Consider the following 6,000-nt stretch of genomic DNA (forward strand, 5'->3'; position numbering starts at 1 on the left):
TGTATGAAGTATGAAAAATGAATTAATGCCTATATCAAACTAAAGCACCTACAGATAGCTTTTGTGGTTCCTGGCTCTGCTTAGTTGAAGCTGCAATTTTGTAGTTGTCAGGTCAAGTAGCCAAGAATATCACATAGAGTTACTTCTAAATAATTTCTTTTTGTGTGTTTTTCTGTAGTTAGACATTCTGATTGCCAAATTAAAGTAACTATCTGCATAACTATAGACATATATTCTATGAATTGCTGGAGGGTGGAATCTCCTTCTTCCTCTTCCTGCTTAGCAAAAATACCAAGCTCCTCTGTCTCTTTGCTCTCTTTAGAAAATCCCCTTCCTCCTGCCACTCTGGACTACATTCCATTACATAGTGCTTCTATAGAACATTCTGGATAACATAATAACAACTTCAAATATATGTGTGTGTATGTATACGTATACGTATTTGTATATGTATATAACATGAATGAATGAAAGTTTTAAATTTTAATTAAAATTTAAAATAAAATAGCTAAAACATTGAAGGATTACTGCTGATTGTTTCCTCGATAGCATACTGATATTAATCCCCTGCAATCATATTAATAGCCTAGAAAAGACAGAATTCTGTAGATCAGCATCTCCAAAAGTAGGCCCAGAATCACCTTCTGTATATGAGTCAACAAGAGCAAGATTATTTAGCACAGAAATATAAATATAAATATGGTTGATTGAACTGAAAACTACTAGGATATCCAGGAGAACTAAAATGGCTACATTCCTCCAGTTGGTGTTTTCTGGCAGAGGCAATGCCCCAAGGTAACCAAAGCACTACCAATACTATGTCCTAGCCCAAATCTCAACTGAAAAGAACCCAGATAATTTATTTCATCCAAACACATCTGTAGCTGCTGATCATAGTATTTTCTGATTCCTGTTGCCACCAAGTAAATGCATTAGAAGTCCCAAGACTGTCAGAAGGCCCTCTGCCATTGGTATGCTTTAACCTAGAGTCATTCTGTCAGAAAGTTCTCTAAATATCACTTCTCTTTCAAATCTAAGCCAAAGCGTTTTATGTTTACTTGAATGTAACTTATGTTTTTCAATAGAAATTATTTCCAGCTGTATGTGCATAAGACTGAAGCCATGGATTTTCTTTCTGAGTGCTTGATCCGTGTGTATGATCAGAGAAAAGGGAGCACAAAAAGAAAGAAAATAGCAAGGCTTTAGGAGAACATCTTCAAATCACAGATCTAGTAAACATTGCCATCTTCTTCAGAGAGTTTCATAAGCTGTGAGTGAGGGAGAGTGGTGAAACACTAACATTTTTTTATTTTCACAAACAAAACAGGCGTGATTTTATAAAACAGTTGCATTGACTCTAGCATTACAACTAAGTCATTTACAGATGGGCAATGGAAATTTTAGAACATTAAACCCCCTAGAAAAAGAAACCATATTGGTTAAATAAAGATAAATTATTCAGAACATCTGTACTGTTTTGGGAGAAGCTATTTCAATATTGATTAAGCTTCTCACTTTTCAACAGACTAGGGAAAGAAAGCTATCCCTCATCAGTCCTGGCCATATATTGCAGCTTCTCATAAATTGCTTTTTCAACTCAAAGATGAAAAGTTGAGGCACTATTAAAAACATAGCTTTCTTGATGCACATTGTTTGTAATGACAATTAATTTTCAAAAATCCAGTCTGCTTAATGAAAACTTCTGTAAGATTTGAAATGTTCCATATTTCTTTAAGGGATAACTTCTGTCAAACTTGATATCCCAGCATTGGATAGCTGACTGCAGAGTGTTCATTCATTAATAAATGGGGGGGGGGGTGTTCTGAGTTTGAGAAATAAAATATTAACAATCAGAACAGAAATAGGATGCAATTCTATTATGAACAAAAGTTTTCATATACTAGAAACCATATACAGATATGTATAAATACTGCAGGTAGGGCAATAAAACACAAAATATACTATAATTTATCCTGAGTATATGTCAATATGCTACACATACCTCCAAGTTGGTGGAACACCTACAATAGCATATTAGATTTATATACTAGTGACCTTCATGTGTACAAACATACTTAGACAAAGTTGCCTTTTGGTTGCAACTTCTGGTTTATTGATTAGAATGTGCCTAAACTGATTAGCATTGTCTTTGTTGTTAGTAGAGTATGTTATACAAAGGTACAATTAAGGTTGGTAATCCATATTACTAAAAATGTATGGGTATATATAGCAAGTGGAAAATCATGTCTTGGCATGAGAAAAGGTAAACTGTGAAGAGCATAAATTTTCAAATTAAACGAATAAAAGAAAAGTAGATATGATGAGACTGTAATAGGTTTAAATTAAAATGTTTTAATTTTTGTAGAAGTGAGTTGATAAATATGTGGAATGAAATTAAGGTATAAGATTACAGGTGCACTTGGTTAACAACCACTTATTCAGTGACTTTTCAAACTTGCAGTGGGATTGAATGAGTGCACTTATGACTGTCAGAGTTATGGCTGTTGCATTATCCCTGTGATCCAGATACACAACACTGGGTCACAATTATAATATTGCCATTTGCTAACTTTCTGCAAACTAAAATTAATGGGACAGCTAGCATGAGGTTGCAAATGGTAGTCATATTACATCCTCAACTAACAACTCATGTAATTCTCACTTAATGATAGCAGCCAGAATTTCCAGAATTGCCATCATTCAGTGGTATGATTACATGATGACATACTTTTTAACATATTATTTGTTAATGGAAAATCTCATTCCCTTCGCCATTATTAATCAAGGACTACCTGTAAGTATAATTGAAAGGGCTTAAATATGTGTCAGAAACTATGAATTGTTATCATCTATATCATTACATGGGGACACCTCAGTGTATAGTCATGGTGGCCACATGACTATGGAAATGTCTTCAGATGCCACTGGCTTCCTTAGTTAAGAAACAGAGATGAGCATCACCCCCTAGAGTTGGACACAACTGAACAGGGGTAACCTTTATCTTTACCTTTATGTCACTGTAGATGCAATATAAAAATATTGTTGAGTACAAAAGAAGCAAGTAGAGCTACTGTTCTAACTGGAAATATGAAAAAGGTGTTCGGTGGAATGATGAAGTGAAAGAGACTATGGATGAAAAAATTGCATCTAAAAGAATGCTTTTATATGTGGATGATGTACAATGTTAAATAATGATTAAAACCAAAGCAGAAAATGCAGAGGGATTTTCTTTTTTATCTATAATTTTTATTATAACCATAAAATCTAACTAAACTTAAGGAGAAAAAAAGAAAATTGCAAGGAAAAGAAAAAAGAAAAAGAATAAAAAAAGAAAAATTATATGAATAAGTTATTTTCAGCTTTCCTCACAAGAACAAACAAATTTCATTTCTTCACACTTTAAAATTACAGTATTTATGTCTTCAACTCATATCCCATTTCTGAAAAAAGTCCAGCAAATTTTTTCAGTCCTCATGTCAGCAAAAAGTCCAAAAAGGGTAGCCAGCCAGTCAATCAGTCAGTATGTCTACTATCATCTATCTATCTATCTATCTATCTATCTATCTATCTATCTATCTATCTATCTATCTATCTATCTATCACCTACCTACCTACCTACTTACCTACCTATGATATGTATATACCTATGCAACATTATAGTCTTCTCTTGTAGTACTAACATACTTAATCTTTGGCTTATTCACATATTTTTATAGGATTTGATTTCTTTTCATTTCTTTTTTGTCCTATTCCACAGAGTTCTTCAAGGGTTTAATAAGCTTCTTTTGTATATCCAGTAGGATTATTTTTCCATTAGTAAAAAATGATCCAGGTGATTCTCTTGTATTTCCTTTATAAATTTTAAAACCTTAACTAATTTTGTTATAGATTCAGAGAAACATCCTTTTCAAAGTCATTTTCTTGGCTTGTCAATTGTAAATTCATGTTCAATACCATCTATGTCTTGATATATAAAATTTGTTTTACATCTGACATTTCTTCTATAACATCTTTTAGATATTGTCTATCCATAGAAGCAGATATTATTACTGACATTGTTGATATTGTGGCCTATGTGCAGGCCTGTGTATCTTTCATCTACCTAAAATCTTTAGTCCTCTATAGTGTCCACTTTGAAATTATGAAATTATTTATGTTGTGTTTTATAAAAACCAAAACAGGATATATTTCCTAAGAGAAGCTGTTTCTACTTTAAAATTAGTTCAAAAATCTTATTGTAAAAGTTTCATTATTCCAATTTTATTTGGATCCTTAATCCTTAATAGCTTTTTATTGTTTTATTTCCAGATTCTTTAAATTCTTAAGCTTATAATTAAAGTTTTTTTTCATTTAGGATTAAAAGCAGACTCACCTGGTATTTTCATACTAGTCATTCCAAAGCTCTCTAATAGTTTAGAAGCAGTTAATAAGCAATTTCCAATAGTATTAGAAAGTAAGGTTTGCTACCTTATTGTCCTTTAAAAGTCTCCAACATGGTTGTGAACAAGATAGCTAATCTTGGTATCTTCCAAACCCACCAAAAAGAAAAAATAATATTATCCTATGGTCTCCTTGCAAGAACACATGTTGGTGATTTCTTGTCCATTCCTCATCCAGAGATGTTCCAAGGAACTGGCCTTCTCACCATTTCCATCGATCTTTGCCGGAGTCATTGGCCCTGCTTTCACAGAGTCATTGTCCATAACTCCCCCAGAAATGAAAATAAGAGGGCTTTTGAAGGAAATAAAAAGATGGTTTAAAATTGTACAAAGGTAGTATCTTATGCAATGAATGATGGCAATGAAAAATATCAGATATACATTTTGGGGAAAATAGTGATTCTGTAGGCAAGAAGAAAAGTTCTTTAAGATATACAAGTGGAATGCTTAACAAGTAATTCAATTTTGGAAGAGGGTAACAGCACAATATACGCTATCCATTGAATATATTAGCAATATTCATAGTGATAGTACATATGTGTTCATTGTGGACATGAATAAAGCTTTTGTTACTGTTGATGCCATGTTCTTAGCTGAAAATGAAAGAATTTCAGCAAACATTAGTTTCTTTATATTGTATAGTGCAAGAAGAAAAATGGATCTGAAAAGTAAATAGCTGCATTTGACAGGGTAAATGGAATAACAAAATGCAACTTAAGTTACAGTATATGCCAAAATCTGAGAGCAAGTAAGTAAATTTGTATAGCCTTATAGAATGTTTAGTAAAAATGGGGGAAATATCATTTTAAGTTGTGATGAAGATGTAGAAGAAAAGCAGTACACTGTCTTGGGGAATGGATGGCAAAATATGCAAAAATTGCTGTTTATAAGGGCATGCTTCTGCTCATGATGTCATATGGAGGTGAGAGTTGTGAAGAGAACACAGAAGTTGAATCTATGGGAACAGAGCACTGTAAAACTGTATGTGGTAAAACAAGAAATAGGTCAAGAATTATGGAAGCTGAATTTATGTAAATGGAATTCAAAAGTGAGTGACAAAGTAGGTAAATTTAGGTAGTTTGTATTATGAACAAAAAGAATGGTGACAGAGTTATAAAATAGTGATATGAAAGAAGAGTGAATGGTTCAAGGAAATATTGAGAAATTTGTAGTTAAATAGATTAGATTCTCAGAAAGGAAGATCAGTAGATTTGATTAAATTCCCAAAAAGAAAGAATTAAAAAACAACAACTAAAGAGTAATATAAAATCATACATAGATGTTGTGAAAGTAAAGATAATTTGATGTAGTAGTATAGTGAATGGTATTTGTATTAATTAGATTCAGCTATGTTTCTTTTTAATGACTCATGTTTTTTTAATTTCCTTGCCTTACTATGTCTTATACTCCGTGTATTATGTGTAACATCATTTAACCCAAAAGAATCTATCATGATTGAAGTAATAGAGATAGACTGACACAGACAGACAGACAGATAATAAACTGTATCTATATACTAGTGAGTTTTTGTGGAACTTGCATAAAACTTTACAAAAAAGTG

This window comes from Protobothrops mucrosquamatus, unplaced genomic scaffold (assembly GCF_001527695.2).
Source record: "Protobothrops mucrosquamatus isolate PMUCROS unplaced genomic scaffold, P.Mucros_1.0 scaffold494, whole genome shotgun sequence".
In the NCBI taxonomy this organism is placed as follows: Eukaryota; Metazoa; Chordata; class Lepidosauria; order Squamata; family Viperidae; genus Protobothrops; species Protobothrops mucrosquamatus.